Source organism: Tachyglossus aculeatus, unplaced genomic scaffold, assembly GCF_015852505.1.
Source record: "Tachyglossus aculeatus isolate mTacAcu1 unplaced genomic scaffold, mTacAcu1.pri scaffold_130_arrow_ctg1, whole genome shotgun sequence".
Classification (NCBI taxonomy): Eukaryota; Metazoa; Chordata; class Mammalia; order Monotremata; family Tachyglossidae; genus Tachyglossus; species Tachyglossus aculeatus.
In genome coordinates, this window is record NW_024044859.1 from 883,143 (window position 1) to 901,414 (window position 18,272).

An 18,272-nucleotide genomic window follows, 5' to 3' on the forward strand; every position below is an offset into this window, starting at 1 on the left:
TAGGAGAGTCCAATAAGACAGAGTGGGTAGACACATTCCCTGCTCACAACGAGCTTACAGTCTAAAGGGGGAGACAGAAATAGTAATAATAGTAATAATGATGATGGTATTTGCTAAGTGCTTACTACGTGCGGAGCACTGTTCTAAGTGCTGGGGTAGTTACAAGCAAATCAGGTTGCCACAAGCGGGGCTCACAGTCTTAATCCTCACTTTACAGATGAAGGAATCGAGGCACAGAGACGTTAAGTGACTTGCCCAAAGTCGCATAGCTGACAAGTGGCAGAAAAAGGATTAGAACCCACGAACTCTGACTCCCAAGCCCGTGCTCTTTCCACTAAACTATGATGCTTCTCTAGTAAAGAATTAATATAGATGAATATAAAGACATTAATGTAAAGTAATTCATTTCGTATAATTAATATAAATAAATAATCCACCACCGGTTAGCCCTGAATAGTAATAATGGTATTTGTTAAGCACTATTATGTGTCAAGCACTCTTCTAAGCACTGGGGTAGATACAAACTCGGCTGATTGGACACAGTCCCTGTCCCCCATGGAGCTCACAATCATAACCTCCATTTTACATATGAGGGAAATGAGGCACAGAAAAGTGAAGTGACTTGCCCAAGGTCACACAACAGATAAATGGAGGAGTGGATTGAGACCCAGGTCCTTCTGACTCCCAGGCTTGTGCTCCATCCATTAGGCCATGTTACTTCTCCTGTAGACTATAAACCTGTTATAGGCAGGGAAAGTGTCTGTCAACTCTGTTGTACTGTACTTTCCCAAGGTTCTTAATATAGTGCTCTGCACACAGTAAGCGATTGATAAATACCATTGATGATGGTGATTGTGGGGAGGTGTTACAAGGGAATGGACAGACAATAAGCCTGAAGAAAACAGAGGCCATGAACCAACCCGCCCCAGGGAATCCCAGGAACAACCAACATTGCACAAGCCACTTAGATGTCAAGGATGCCACTGAGTTCTGCTACCTAGGCAGTATGTTGATGAGTGGGGGTGAAAAATGATAGGCAAGGCAGAAGGATAGACTTTCGACCCTGGGTAAAAGAACTCCAACCTAGGACCCTCCCCACTGCTGCCTTCACGTCCCTGTTCCTCAGTCTGAAGATGAGGGGCTTCAGGGCAGGGGGAACCATGACGTAGAACACATACACTACCATATCCAGAGCAGAGGATCCCGATTGTCGTTTTAAATCAACGATGGCAGCCTTGATGAAATCTTAGTCATGATAGCGAGATGGAGCCGGCAGGTGGAGAAGGCTTTGGCCCGTCCCTCCGTGACTGGCATCCTCAGCACGTCCCGGAAGATGCGCATGTACAAGACGAGAATGCAAACCAGACAGAAGACACCAAAACAGGCGCTGATGGCTATGGTCACATAGAAGGCTATGTGACTTTTAGAGCAGGAGAACTTGATTATGGAGAAGTCAAAGAAGAATTGGGGCATCTCATCGGAATCACAGGAGGGCATGGAGAAGGTCCCTACTTAGGGCATCACTGCTATGAGACCTCCACTGCCACCATCTTCCCACAGGCACCTCGGTTCATGAGGCGCAGGGGATGGCAGATGGTTACGAAGGGGTCATAGGACTTCGCCGTGAGAATGAAAACTTCTGATCCGGCAAAGAGAGTCATCGAGAAGACCTGGACGACGCGGCCCAGGAAAGAGATGGATCTACGGTTCATCAGGGAGTTGTGTGTGGATTGGAGGACGGTGATGGAGATGAGGAAGAGTTCGACGAGGGACAGGTTCCTGAGGAAGAAGTACATGGGCGTGTGGAGGCGCCGGTAGTGGGCGGTGATGGCGACGATGAGGAGATTCCCCATCCGGGCCTCCAGGTAGACCAAGAGGAACAGCACAGCGTGGACTAGCTGCAGCTCCAGGGCCTCCGAGAATCAATCAATCAATCAATCAATCAATCGTATTTATTGAACGCTTACTGTATGCAGAGCACTGTACTAAGATCTTGGGAAGTACAACTTGGCAACATATACAGACGGTCCCTACCCAACAGGGGCCTCACAGTCTAAATACAGAGTAATAAATATCTACAAACATATATACGTATATACAGGTGCTGTGGGGAAGGGAAGGAGGTAAGGCGGTGGGGATAGAGAGGGGGAGGAGGGGGAGAGGAAGGAGGGTGCTCAGGCCGGGAAGGCCTCTTGGAGGAGGTGAGCTCTCAGTAGGGCCTTGAATAGAGGAAGAGAGCTAGCTTGGCGGATGTGGGGAGGGAGGGCATTCCAGGCCCGGGGAATGACGTGGGCCGGGGGTCGACGGCGGGACAGGCGAGAACGAGGCACGGTGAGGAGATTAGCGGCAGAGGAGTGGAGGGTGCGGGCTGGGCTGTAGAAGGAGAGAAAGGAGGTGAGGTAGGAGGGGGCGAGGTGATGGAGAGCCTTGAAGCCGAGGGTGAGGAGTTTGTGCCTGATGCGTAGGTTGATTGGTAGCCACTGGAGATTTTTGAGGAGGGGAGTAACATGCCCAGAGCGTTTCTGGACAAAGGCAATCCGGGCAGCGGCGTGAAGTATGGATTGAAATGGGGAGAGACAAGAGGATGGGAGATCGGAGAGGAGGCTGATACAGTAGTCCAGACGGGATAGGATGAGAGCTTGAACGAGAAGGGTAGCGGTTTGGATGGAGAGGAAAGGGCGGATCTTGGCAATGTTGCGGAGCTGAGACCGGCAGGTTTTAGTGACGGCTTGGATGTGAGGGGTGAACGAGAAAGCGAAGTCGAAGATGACAGCAAGGTTGCGGGCTTGTGAGACAGGAAGGATGGTAGTGCCGTCAACAGTGATGGGAAAGTCAGGGAGAGGGCAGGGTTTGGAAGGGAAGACAAGGAGTACAGTCTTGGACATGTTGAGTTTTAGGTGGCAGGCAGACATCCAGATGGAGATGTCCTGAAGGCAGGAGGAGATGCGAGCCTGGAGAGAGGGGGAGAGAGCAGGGCCAGAGATGTAGATTTAGGTGTCATCAGCGTAGAGATGATAGTTGAAGGCGTGGGAGCTAATGAGGTCACCAAGGGAGTGAGTGTAGATGGAGAACAGAAGAGGACCAAGAACTGACCCTTAAGGAACTCCTACAGTAACGGGATGGGAGCTGGAGGAGGAGCCCACAAAGGAGACAGAGAACTGAACGGCCGGAGAGATAAGAGGAGAACCAGGAGAGGACGGAGTCTGTGAAGCCCAGGTTGGCTAGCGTGTTGAGAAAAAGGGGGTGGTCCACAGTGTCGAAGGCAGCTGAGAGGTCAACGAAGATTAAGATAGAGTATGGGCCGTTGGATTTGGCAAGCAGAAGGCCACTGGTAACCTTTGAGAGGGCAGTTTCCGTGGAATGTAGGGGACGGAAGCCAGAGTGGAGGGGATCGAGGAGAGAGTTAGTGTTGAGGAATTCGAGGCAGCGCGTTTAGACGACTCGTTCAAGGAGTTTGGAAATGAATGGTAGGAGGAAGATGGGGCGATAACTAGAAGGTGAGGTGGGGTCAAGAGAGGTTTTTTTAGGATGGGAGAGACATGGGCATGTTTGAAGGCAGAGGGGAAGGAACCAGTGAAGAGTGAGTGGTTGAAGATGCAAGTTAAGGAGGGGAGAAGGGACGGGACGAGAATCCCAGGAGCAGGAATTCCATCACCTTGGTAACACTGAACTTTTCCTAGAGATTTCCGAGACCATCTACAAGGACAGGAAACTGTTTAGAATCTGCCTGGGGTGCCAGGAAATAAAATAATAACTAGTATGCAGAAGAAGGTAAAGTGCTTTGCATACAGTAAGTGCTTAATAAAGGTGATTGAGTGAATGAGTGAATTCATACAAACAATGGTATTCATCGAGTGTTTACTATGTGCACAGCATTGTACTAAGCGCTTAGGAGAGTACAAGACAACATTCCCTCCTCACATAGAAAAGCAGCATGGCCTACTGGAAAGAACATGGTTTTGGAAGTCAGAGGACCTGGGCTATTCCCAGCTCTACCACTTTTTTGCTGTGTGACCTCAGGCCCCAGTTACTAAATCTGTAAAATAGTGTTTAAGACTGTGAGCCCTCGATGGAAGAGAGACTGTGTCTGACCCGATTATCTTGCATCTATCCCAGAACTTAATACAGTGTCTGGCACATAGTACATACTTAAGCAAATACCATTACAGAAAAAAGCCTCCCTCCTCATTCACCCAATGAGGTCTAGAGCTTTAGAACAATGCTTTGCACACAGTAAGAGCTCAATAAATGCGATCGAATGAATGAAAGAGCCAATATTCCTCTCTCAGGCTCCTCGGAACCCAGGGTGGCTTCAGAGTCGTGAGAATCGACGACAGATTCAGAAGCAGAGGAAGGCTGAGTTCTGAAAATAAAACTAAACCCTAGACGATGGAATCAGACTAGGAGGGAACAGACCACCTGAAAATGGTGCGGTCCCGGATAGAGAGTCACCTCCAGGTTCTTGTCTTAATTTCCTGTTTTAGAGACAATTTCTGGATTAGAGAAGCAGCGTTGCCTAGTGGATAAAGCACAGACCTGGTAGTTAAAACAACCTGGGTTTTAATCCCAGATCTGCTACTTGTCCGCTGTGTAATCTTGGGCAAGTCCTTAATTTATTCATTCATTCATTCAGTCGTATTTATTGAGCACTTACTGTGTGCAGAGCACTGGACTAAGTACTTGGAAAGTACAACGCGGTAATAGATAGAGACAATCCCTACCCAACATCGGGCTCACAGTCTAGAAGGGGGGAGACAGACAACAAAACAAAACAAGTAGACAGGCACCAATGGCATTAAAATAAATAAAAAAATTATAGCTATATATACATCATTAATAAAATAAATAGAATAATAAATACATACATATATACACAAGTGCTGTGGGGCGGGGATGGGGGTATAGGAGAGGGAAGGAGTAGGGGCGATGGGGAGGGGAGGAGGAGCAAAGGAAAGGTGGGCTCAGCCGGGGAAGTCCGTCTGGAGGAGGTGAGCTCTCAGTAGGGTTTTGAATGGGGGAAGGCGAGAACGAAGCACAGTTAGTAGGTTAGCAGCAGACGAGTGGAGTGCGTGGGCTGGGCTGCAATTCATGTTAATACTTGTCTAACCCTCGAGGCCATAAGCGTCTTGCGAGCAGATCATCATCATCAATCGTATTTATTGAGTGCTTACTATGTGCAGAGCCCTGTACTAAGCGCTTGGGAAGTACAAATTGGCAACATATAGAGACAGTCCCTACCCAACAGTGGGCTCACAGTATAAAAGGGGGAGACAGAGAACAAAACCAAACATACTAACAAAATAAAATAAATAGAATAGATATGTACAAGTAAAATAAATAAATAAATAAATAGAGTAATAAATATGTACAAACATATATACATATATACAGGTGCTGTGGGGAAGGGAAGGAGGTAAGATGGGGGGATGGAGAGGGGGACGAGGGGGAGAGGAAGGAAGGGGCTCAGTCTGGGAAGGCCTCCTGGAGGTGATCAGCTCTCAGCAGGGCCTTGAAGGGAGGAAGAGAGCTAGCTTGGCGGATGGGCAGAGGGAGGGCATTCCAGGCCCGGGGGAGGACGTGGGCCGGGGGTCGACGGCGGGACAGGCGAGAACGAGGTACGGTGAGGAGATTAGCGGCAGAGGAGCGGAGGGTGCGGGCTGGGCTGGACAAGGAGAGAAGGGAGGTGAGGTAGGAGGGCGCGAGGTGATGGAGAGCCTTGAAGCCCAGGGTGAGGAGTTTCTGCCTGATGCGCAGATTGATTGGCATCCACTGGAGATTTTTGAGGAGGGGAGTAATATGCCCAGAGCGTTTCTGGACAAAGATAATCCGGGCAGCAGCATGAAGTATGGATTGAAGTGGAGAGAGACACGAGGATGGGAGATCAGAGAGAAGGCTGATGCAGATGCAAGAACACGTCTACCAACTAGCATAGGGGATAGTGCACGGGCCTAGGAATCAGAAGGTTATGAGGTCTACTCCCGGCTCTGCCGTCTGATGTGTGACCTTGGGCAAGTCACTTGACTTCTCTGTGCCTCAGGTACCTCATCTTTAAAATGGGGTTTGAGAATGTGAGCCCCAAGTGGGGCAGCGACTGTCTCCAACCCGATTTGCTTGTCACCATCTCAGCGCTTAGTAATAATAATAATAGTAATGGCATTTATTAAGCGCTTACTATGTGCAAAGCACTGTTCTAAGCGCTGGAGAGGTTACAAAGTTACCAGGTTATCCCACGGGGGATCAGTCTTTTAATCCACATTTTACAGATGAGGTAACTGAGGCCCAGAGAAGTTAAGTGACTTGCCCAAAGTCACACAGCTGACAATTGGTGGAGCCTGGATTTGAACCCATGACCTCTAACTCCAAAACCCGTACTCTTTCAACTGAGCCACACTGCTTCACTGTAGTACAATGCCTGGAACACAGTAAGCACTTAATAAATGTCATGATTAGTATTATTACTCTCAACGCCTTTGGTATTGTGCTCTCCACAGAGTAAGCACTTAATATATACCACCGACTGATAGATTAATTAGGAGACTGAGGTTCTAATTCCAGCCTTTCCACTGAACCAAGACTTGATTTCCCTCTCTGGAAATCGGGGACAAAACACCTGCTTTTCCTCAATCCTACCCTGTGAGCCATGTGGATGAGGAGGTGTGTGTGATCTGATTATCCTGGATCTACTCTGGACTGTAACACGGTGAGTAATCATTGAGTACTTACTGTGTGCAGAACACTGTATTAAACGGTTGGGAGAGCATAATACAACAGAATTAGCAGAATTCCCCGTCTATAAGGTGCTGACCGTCTAGAGATAGTGGGTAGATATTGGTATAGATAGATATATTGATATAGAGATAGGTATAGATAGAAATAGAGATAGATAGATAGAGAGATAGAGAGATATACATAAATAGATATAGATATTGATATATTGGTGTAGATAGGTGTAGATATATATTTAGAGAGAGAGATAGAAAGATATAGTTATAGATAGATAGATATAGATACATAGATATAGATATGGATATTGTGATAGATCTAAATATAGATATAGAGGTAGGTGTAGATAGAGATATATTTAGATAGATATAGCTATAGACACATAGAGATAGAGAGAGAGAGATCTATCTATATTATACTATATCCTATACTAAGAGGTAGCGTGGCCTAGTGGCAAAAGGACTTGTGAGTCAGAGAATGTGTGTTCTAATCCCGGCTCTGCCACTTCTCTGCTTTGTGACCTTGGGCAAGTCACTTAACTTCCTCGCGCCTCAGTTACCTCATCTGTGTAATGGTGATTCAGACTGTGAGCTCCAGGTGGGACAAGAACTGTGTCCACCCTGATTAGCTTGCATCTATCCCGACACTTAGGAAGCATTTAGCGAATACCATAAAAAGGGAAGACATATAATCCCTGTCTCCAAGGAGCTAATAGTTTACTGGAAGAGAAGCAGTGTGGCCTAGTGGAAAGAGCACAGACCTGAGAGTCTAAGGACCTGGTTTTTAAGCCCAGCTCTGCTCCTTGCCTGTTGTGGTACTTCGGGCAAGTCGTTTCACTTCTCTGTGCCTCATTGTCCTTAACTGCATAATGAGGATTCAATACTTAGACCGGGAGTCCCGTGTGGAACAGAGACTGTGTCTGACCTGACGAACCTGTATCTACCTCAGCACGTAGAACAGTGCTCGACACGTAGTAAGTGTTTAACAAATACCACAGAAAAACAGAGGGATAAGGATAAAGAAGAAGCATATGGCAGGAAGTTGTAAAATGGATCAGGAGGAAATCAATAAATAATTGCAGCGCAAGTAAATACACAAACAGATACATAGATAGATAGAAAGTAGATCCATATGTGCTCAGTATAGAAATGGAGCACATAATGGATAAGAGAGGTGTTAAATTGACTAGATTGTGGAGTGAGGCGAATTAATCAGGAAAACCTGTCAGAGGAGGTGGGGTTTTAGGGAGGCTTTGAAGGTAAAGGATTTGGAAGCGAGGGAAGTCCGGGTTAGGGAAGCAGTAGAATGATCTGGAGAAGGGCTGAGGTTCAGAGTTGGGAGGCAAGAGCTAGATACAGTTGGAGGGTGATTTTGGGAAGAGGAGTGAAAAGTGTGAGGTGGGAGAACGGGTTGGGAGATAGAGGGAGATGGTGGGTGAGCTGGGGACAGATGGTGGGTGGGATGGAAAGAGATCGTGGGTGAGATGAGGAAAGCTGTTGAGACGTTTTTAAGCCAATGGTCAAGAATTGTTGGGGAGGGAGGACTGTATTAAGTGTTTCGGAGAATCCAATACAACACATTTGGTGGGCACGTTCCCCACCCACAACAAGCCTACCGTCTAGAAGGGGAGACAGGCATTAATGCAAATAAATAATAAATAGTCTGTAATTTAAGTATATGTATATAAATGTTGAGGGGGTTAAGGTGGGGCAAAAATCAGATGCCCAAAGGTCCCAGATCTAAGTGCAAAGATGATGCAGAAGGGAGAGAAAGCCAGGGAAAAGAGGGCTTATTCGGGAAAGGTCTGTTAGAGATGTGACCTTAGTAAGACTTCATAGATGTAGAGAGTGGTGTTCTGGTGTACATGGCACCGGAGTTCCAGGCTAGGTCAGGATGTGGGAAAGGATTCAGCAGTGAGTTAGATAAGAACGGGACAAGGTGAGTAAGCTGGCATTACAGGGGCGAAGCATGTGGGCTGGGTTGTAGTAGAGCAAGACGAACGTGAAAGCTACTGACCCAGGAAATCAAGGGAAACCAGTGCGTTCACAGATTGGTCTGGCTGTCCCGACATCTTCCTGTGAAGGAGAAGCCACCAAGGGCCTGAAAGAACCCGGAGAGCCCTTCCCACGACGCACACAGACTTATCTGAAGAGCTTTGTCCTCATCTCCTCTTGAGAACCATCCACAGGTGACCCAGGTGCTTTGGGAAAGAAAGAAGACATCGCCGTCTGGAAAGCCTCCCGGTTCCTTGCGATAAAGAGATCGGGGGAGCTTGTGCCCTCTCCTCTTTTAGAAGGCTCGCCGACAATACGGAGGATACTGAGGGGTCAGAGGAATGACGACAGGAACCGAGGCCAGGGGAGACTAGCGAATTCCAGCTCGAGCCTGACCTGGTGAGTCTGAGCCGGGATCTCGTTATGGGTAGGGAATGTGTCTGCTAATTCTGTCGTATTCTACTCTCCCAAGCGCTTAGTACAGTGCTCTGCTCAGAGTAAACCATCAGTAAATAGCATTGACTGAGTGAGTGAGGAGAGGTTGGGGGGAGGATAAGGTGTTCACCGTGGGAAATTCAAGGGGAGCAAATGATAATATTAGGAGGGCACTGAAGAAATGAAGAAAGTTGTGATCTTACGCAACGACCCCCTTCTCCTCCAAAAGGACTTCCCTGAATAAGCCCTCCTTTCTTTCTTAGACTGTGAGCCCCATGAGAGACACCTGTCTGCTGTGTGACATGGGTAAGTCACTTCACTTCGCTGTGCCTCAGTTACCTCATCTGCAAAATGGGAGTAAGACTGTGAGCTCCATGTAGGACAACCTGATTACCTTATATCTATTCCAGGGCATAGAACAGTGCTGGGCACATAGTAAGTGTTTAACGAATGCCATTATTATTATTATTATTATTATTATTATTATTATTATTATGAGGCAACTGAGGCACACGGAATTGAAATGACTTGCCCAAGATCACACAGCAGACGAGTGGCAGAGCAAGGAGCTAGAGAGCCCTGTTGGGATAGAAAGGGATCGGAGGGTGTGGTGGTGGTGAAGCCAAGCCCTTGCTACAATTCTTACTTCCTGTATTTATTCAGAACTTAAAATGTGCTAAACACTATTCAAAACGCTGAGGTTGATGCGGGAGATTGTAAACTTGTAGACACCAGACTGTAATCTTGTTTTGGGCAGGGAATGTGTCGATTGTATTGTCAAATTCTTTCCCTAGCACTTAGTCCAGTGTTCTGCACACATTAAGCGCTCAATAAATATAATTCATTCATTCATTTAATCGTATTTATTGAGCACTTACTGTGTGAACAGCACTGTACTAAGCGCTTGGGAAGTACAATTCAGCAACAGAGACAATACCTGCCCACAACGGGCTCATAGTCTAGAAGGGGCGAGACAAACATCAAAACAAGTAAATGGGCATCAGTCGCATCATTATAAATAAATAGAAATAGAATTATAGATATATACATATCTTTAATATAAAATAAATAGAATTAGTATAAATACGTGCATATATACACAGGTGCTGTGGGATGGGGAGGTGGGTAGAGCAAAGGGAGTGAGCCGGGGCGATGGGGAGCGGAGAAGGAACAGAGGAAAAGCATGACAGTCGGAGAAGAACTCTTGTAGGAGGTGAGCTTTCAGTAGGTCTTTGAAGGGGGGAAATGCTAGTTCGGCGGATTTGAAGAGGGAGGGAGTTCCAGGACAGAGGAATTGACTGACTGACTGACTGAGAGTAAACAGATAGGACACGGTCCCTGAGCCGCATGGGGCTTCCAGGCCAACACATGAGGAGAGCAGATAAAAACCTCCCCATATAAAAGACCAGAAAACCTGGGCAACAAGGGAATAAATGACCTGCTCAAGGTCTCAGGCCACTAGCAGGGCAGAGATCAGAACCCAAATCTATTGACAAACAAGTCCGTGCACTTTTCATTAGGACACCCTTCTGTCTCATGGACTAGCAATCTACTTCAGCACTTATCACGGTGCCCTGACATAATCAGCAATTAATAAATCCCAAAGTAATTGTTAGGATAGTAATAAAATGAACACCTACCTCCCTGCCCTGTCATTGGGCACCACTGGTCTGAAGCAAATTCCAAGTCTCCTCCAAGAGATTGTCAACTTGACTGGAGTGACAGAATTCCTGCTCCTGGGATTCTCGGAAGTCCGAGAGCTGCAGCTGGTTCACGCCACGCTGTTCCCCCTGGTCTACCTGGCGGCTCTGACTAGGAATCTCCTCATCATTGGCGTCACCGCCTTCGGCTAGTGCCTCCACACCCATGTACTTCTTCCTTAGGAACCTGTCCGTCCTTGAACTCTGCCTCATCACCATCACCGTCCCCACATCCATTCACAACTCCCTGACCGACCATAGAGAAATCTCCCTCCCGGGCTGTGCCGTCCAGTTTTCTCCTTGGTCTGGTTTATCGATTCAGAGCTGTACATCCTCACGGCCATGTCCTACGACCAATATGCCACCATCTGCCGCACCCTGATCTACGAGGTCGGCATGGCCCCAGGGGCCAGTGGGAAGAGGCCGCTGCCTCCCGGCTCAGGGGCGGGAGTGTTTGGAGGCTTGTTCTCAGCTGGTACTTTTTCCCTGTCCTTCTGCAGATCCACCGCACTTCTCCAATTCTTCTGCGTCATCCCCTCCTTAGTAAAGGTCTCTTGCTCTGTCAAACACGCGTTCCTTGACACGATCAAGACAACCAGTTTCTCCCTGTGGGTGGGGTGCTTGGCCTCTATCGTCGTCTCGTACGCTTGCATCTTCCGGGCCATGCTGAGGATGACGGCCGCCGAGGGCCGGGCCAAAGCCTTCTCCACCTGCCTGCCCCATCTCGCTGTCACCGCTGTTTTCTTAACCACGGCCTCCACTCTGGGGTCAAAATCGTAAAAATAATTGGAGATGGGCCCATGGGGGTGGTAGATGACGGCTGCAAGAATCTGGAGGGGGTGGTAGAGGCGAATAACATGAGCTACAAAGGAGGGGAAGGAAAGGGAAGGGGGAGGAGGGATTGTGTGAAAGCAACATTGTGGTGCGAGAAGGAAGCCTACACCTCCTCCTTTTCCGGTGAGTCTGGGGGAGTAGGAGAAGAAGAGGCCTCCACTGGGGAGAGTAGCAGAAGAGACCGTGTCATCCGGGGTGGGCCATGTTTCGGTAAGGGCGAGGAGGAGGAGAGACTGGGAAAGGAACAGGTCAAGGATGAAAGGGGGCTTACCTATAATGGAGCGGGGGTTCCATAGGCCACACTTGGCAGCAGCTGTGGAAGGAAGGGAGGGAGGGGGAAGGGTGCGAGGCGAGGGGAGGTTGGCGAGGACCTGAGCCTGGGCGGGGAGAGGGGAAAAGGGGGTGGCAATGAGAAAGGAGAACTGTGATAGGGCGGGGGGAGGTGAGGAAGAGGGGCTGGAAGGGAGGGGCTGAGGGTTGGCGCTGGTATAGAGGTGTTCCCGGGAGGTGGTGGGGAGAAGGGGTGGGAGCCGGGGAAAGGGAGGTAAAGAGTTGGGTGGGAGAAGGAAGGGGAAGGAGAGGACTGGGAAGGGCATATGGGGGCAGAGAAATTCATAGTTCACGGTGAGGTCAGCACAGCGAGCGGTGCTGCAATTAACTTAACATGCAATAGCAATAATAAAATAAGCAGATGACATCATAGCGATCAGTTAACAATTAACATGCAAAAGCAACAATAAAATGGACAGATGATGCCCACAGCAGACGGTCATTATCGTCATTGATTTCCTGGCTCCATTTCCCTCTACTACCCACACGAATCCAAATATCTTCCGTCCGATCAGGTCAGGGGCATGAAAGCAGGCTCGTAGAAGGACAGGAATTAATCAATCAATCAATCAATCGTATTTATTGAGCACTTACTATGTGCAGAGCACTGTACTAAGCGCTTGGGAAGTACAAATTGGCAACACATAGAGACATCCCTACCCAACAGTGGGCTCACAGTCTAAAAGGGGGAGACAGAGAACAGAACCAAACATACCAACAAAATAAAATAAATAGGATAGAAATGTACAAGTAAAATAAATAAATAAATAAATAGAGTAATAAATATGTACAACCATATATACATATATACAGGTGCTGTGGGGAAGGGAAGGAGGTAAGATGGGGGGATGGAGAGGGGGACGAGGGGGAGAGGAAGGAAGGGGCTCAGTCTGGGAAGGCCTCCTGGAGGAGGTGAGCTCTCAGCAGGGCCTTGAAGGGAGGAAGAGAGCTAGCTTGGCGGAGGGGCAGAGGGAGGGCATTCCAGGCCCGGGGGATGACGTGGGCCGGGGGTCGATGGCGGGACAGGCGAGAACGAGGTACAGTGAGGAGATTAGCGGTGGAGGAGCGGAGGGTGCGGGCTGGGCAGTAGAAGGAGAGAAGGGAGGTGAGGTAGGAGGGCGCGAGGTGATGGAGAGCCTTGAAGCCCAGGGTGAGGAGTTTCTGCCTGATGCGCAGATTGATTGGTAGCCACTGGAGATTTTTGAGGAGGGGAGTAATATGCCCAGAGCGTTTCTGGACAAAGATAATCCGGGCAGCAGCATGAAGTATGGATTGAAGTGGAGAGAGACACGAGGATGGGAGATCAGAGAGAAGGCTGGTGCAGTAGTCCAGACGGGATAGGATGAGAGCTTGAATGAGCAGGGTAGCAGTTTGGATGGAGAGGAAAGAGCGGATCTTGGCAATGTTGCGGATCTGAGACCGGCAGGTTTTGGTGACGGCTTGGATGTGAAGGGTGAATGAGAGAGCGGAGTCGAGGATGACACCAAGGTTGCGGGCTTGTGAGACGGGAAGGATGGTAGTGCCGTCAACAGAGATGGGAAAGTCAGGGAGAGGACAAGGTTTGGGAGGGAAGACCAGGAGCTCAGTCTTCGATATGTTGAGCTTTAGGTGGTAGGCGGACATCCAGATGGAGATTTCCTGAAGGCAGGAGGAGAGGTGAGCCTGGAGGGAGGGGGAGAGAGCAGGGGCAGAGATGTAGATCTGGGTATTCCTATTAATTAGGAATTAATAGGAATAACACCTTATTTGACTCTCTCTGACCTCATTATCCCCTTCCTTTCCATATGCCGACCTTGATTCTTTTCATTCTCCTCAGTCTCCTCTAGATCCATCCCCCACAACGAACAGAAGCAGCATGGCCTAGTGGATAGAGATTGGGCCTGGGAGTTGGAAGGCCCTGGGTTCTAATCACAACCCTGCTACTTCTCTTCTGTGTGACCAGTCACTTAATTTCACTCTTTCTCAGTTTCCTCATCTATGATAATGGGGATTAAGCCCATGAGCCCCATTTGGGACAGGGACTGTGTCCAACCTGATGCAGCTTGTATGTACCCCGGCGCTTAGTACAGTGCCTGGCACACGTTCAGCACTTAACAAACACCAGAAATATTTTAAAAAGCAGAGGGTGGGCAGAAGGGGTCAAACTCCGCAGTGTTTGGACCTGTGGAATGGAGAAACTGGCCCTCCCAGTGAATGTTGGCCAGAGGTCCCTGCCCCTTCTTGGTGTCATTTCCCTGACCCTCTGAACTATTTGTGAAAGATAAAATGATCGAATCTAATGTGTTTTATTACTCATTGCACCCATTGCAGCTATTAGACTGACACAGTGAGGCCCAGTGGAAGGAGCACGGATCAGAAGGCCTGGTTTATGGTCCCAGCTCCACCACTTGTCTGTTGAGTGAACTTGGGCAAGTAACTTCACTTCTCTGTGCCTCAGATCCCTCATATATGATATGGGGATTAAATTCTCTCTTCTCCCTCAAATTGTGAGCTGTACGTGGAAAGACCACCGTGTATATCCTGATTATCTTCTATTTTTCCGAGCACTAAGAACAGTGCTTGGTATCTAGTAAGTACTAGAGAAGCAACGTGACTCAGTGGAAAGAGCCCGGGCTTGGGAATCAGAGGGCATGCTTCTCAGTGTGGCCTAGTGGATAATTTCTAAGCATTGCTGTTTGCAGAAACCTGTACTAAGTGGTTTGGAGAGTAGAATTGATGCGGTAGACACGATTCCTGCCCTTGAGGTGCTTACAATCTGCAGTGGATTGTATGACATGCTTGGAAACTAAAACCCAATCTCTGGCCACATTTTACAACACTGCGGTATTTGTTAGTAGTAATAGTAATGGTGGCATTAGTTAAGCGCTATGTGCCAAGCACTGTTCTATGTGCTGGGGTAGATACAAGGTAATCAGATTGTCCCACATGGGGCTCACACGTTTAATTCTCATTTTACAGATGAGCTTGATTGAGGCACAGAGAAGTTAAGTGACTTGTACAAGGTCACACAGCAAACACGTGGGGGAGTCGAGATTAGAACCCACATCCTCTGACTCCCAAACCCGGGCTCTTGTCACTAGGCCACGCTGCTGCACTTCAGGCAATGACTCTCTTCTCCTTCAAAGACTTATTGAAGGCCGATCTCCTCCAAGAGGCCTTCCTTGACTAAGACCTCCTTTCCTCTTCTCCCGCTCCATTCTGCCTGTCCCGGACTTACTCCCTTTATTCATCTCCCTACCCAGCCACACAACACTGATTTCCATATCTGTCATTTATTTATTTCTATCAATGTCTGTCTTCCCCTCTAGACTGTCAACTCGTTATGGGAAGGAAATGTGACTGTTTATTCTTATATTGTACTCTCCCAAGCACTTGGTGCAGTGCTCTGCACACAGCGAGAGCTCAATAAATACAACTGACTGACTGACTGACCACTTTAAGAGGTAAGAGTAAGAAAAAGACAGTCATCACATCCTGGTGAGAGTTCAACCCTCTCCTGCTCGACATGAGACTGTGAGCCCCACATGGGACAGGAACTGTGTCCAACTCAATTTGCTCCTGACCACCTCAGCGTTTAGTACAGAGCCTGACACGTAGTAAGCGCTAAGTAACAAATACCGTCATTATTATTATTAATGGCTCTGACGGTCACACCGCCCTGCTCCGGTCCAGTCTCCTCTCAGCCTCTCCCAGAGTCATCCGCTCCAGGGACTGGGAACAACAGGGAGTCAACAGCCAACCAAGAAACAGGAAATCCCAGGGCGGAAACTGATAATCCTGCCTCCTAGTTGTCCCCTGCGTCCAAATCTGGAAGCAACAGACTCATCCCCAGTAGGGGCATCCTCAAGCCTTACTTCTGTACTCCGGAAAATTCTCGTCCACGACAAACACATCAGTTGGTTACTTAAGCATGAGTGAGAAGCCATCTCCCTGACAGGTGGGCTCTATGGTCGATTCCAGAGGAATCGAAGACTCTGATTTATTCTCTGTTCTTCTCGCGTGGCAGGACCACCTACCCCAAATAACCACCCCTGAGGAACGCACGTAAGTAGCTGCTTTTTAATGGTATATTTTAAGCGCTTACTATGTGCCAGGCACTGCACTAAGCGCTGGGATAGATTCAAGATAATCAGGTTGGGTAAAGCCCCTGTCCCACTAGGAACTCACAGAGGGGAGACAGTCATTGAATCCCCATTTTAGAGAAGAATATGAAACAGGTGCATGGAGAAGTAAATTGACTTATCCAAGGTCGCAGAGCAGGCAAGGGACAGAGCTCGAATTAGAACCCAGTCCTCTGACTCCCAGGCCCGGGGTTTTCCTATGAGGCCATGCTAGGAATCATAATTCCTCCCTCTCCCTAGCTCACAGGGTTGTTGTAAGGTCAAAGATGGGATGAACAACGTGAAAAGTCTTTGGAAAAGAAATGTGCTACGTAATACCCATAAAGATTGCTATACACTCTATATAATAATATAACAGTGACTGCTATGCAGAAAAATGACATTTATGAAGCGCCTGCTAGGGGCTAATTGCTGAAATAGAAGCAAGGTAAAAATCCAATATTAGAACAAGGCATGGGGGTGGTCTAAACTTTGTGTGTGCGTGTGTGTGTGTGTGGTATTTGCAAAGCACTTACTATGTGCCACGCATTGGACTAAGCACTGGGGTAGATTCAAGCTAATCTGTTCTGACACAGTCCCTGTCCCACGTAGAGCTCACAGTCTTAATCCTCATTTTACAGATGAGGGAATTGAGGCACAAATAATTGAAGTAACTTGCCCAAGGTGACATAGCAGGTAAGTGACAGAGTGAGGATTGGGGTTAGAACCCTAATCATCTGACTCCCCAGCAAAGGCTCTTTCCACTGGGCCACCCTTTAATCAATCAATAACATTTATCACGGACAGATCATTGTGTACTTGGGAGAACACGAAAGAGTTAGAAGATACGAACCCCCCCTCCTCGTCAACCCACTCACACACCTCGGGAGTTACAGGCAAATGAGTAATTACCTCTGTAGTTCCATTTCCCACAGTGCTATGCACCCCGTAAGTTCTCAATATGCACCGTAAATGGATCGATTAATCAGATGATTTGGGGACGTGTTACAAGAATCAGAAGGACCTGGGTTCTAATCCCAGATCCACCACTTGTCTAGTGCCTGAATTTGGGAAGGGCACTCAACTTCTCTTGGCCTCAGTTACCCCATCTGTAAAATGGAGAGATGAAGAGTGTGAGCCCCATGTTGGACAGGGACTGTGTCCAACCTAATTAGCTCACGTCTGCCCCAGCACTTAGTTCAGTAACTGGGTCATAGTAAGCACTTAACAAATGCCATGAGAAGAATTACTCTATCTGTATGAAATCTGTTAGTGTTTGGAACATTATCCTTTTCATAGAATTACCCACTTTTAGTATTGTTATTTTTATAATTGTTTTGGTATAATTATTACAATTTTGGTATTTGTTAAGCACTTATGTGCCAAGCACTGCACTACATGTTGGAGTAGAAGCAAGGTAATCAGGTCAGACACATTCCCTGACCTACATGGGGCTCACCAGTCTAAAGGGAAGGGAGAGAAAGTATTTGTTTTTTAAGGTATTTGTTAAGCACATACTATGTGCCAAGCACTGTGCTAAATACTGGGTTAGAAACAAGCTAATCAGGAATATACAATCCCCATTTCACAGATGAGAAAACTTGACAGCTGGAGTCATGGTCATGTGGGGAGAGGTTGGAGGTCTTAAAATGAAATGTCTCCAATTGAAAAGAAGGCAAGCATGAGATCACGAAACCTGGCCTCTAATCTCGGCTCTGCTAGCTCTGTGTGACCTCAGGCAATTCAGTTAACTTCTCTGGGCCTCGGTTTCCTCACCTGTAAAATAAGGATAAGAGCAGATAAAAGCACTGCTCTCCCTCTCTCTTCTGAGCCCAGTGTGGGACGGGGACTGTGTCTGACCTGATTTTCTTATTTTTGTTTTTTGTGGTATTTCTTAAGTGCTTACTATGTGCCAGGCACTGTTGTAAGCGCTGGTGTACATAGAAGGTAATCAGATTGGACAATATCCATGTACTACATGGGGCTCATTTTACAGATGAGGCAACTGAGATGCAGAGAAGTGAAGTGATTTGTCCAAGGTCACACAGCAGACAAGTGATGGAACCAGGATTGGAATCCTAATCTTTCTGACTCCCAGGCTGCTTGGCAAATAGTGAATGTTTAACAAACACCACAATTATTTTTACTATAAAGAT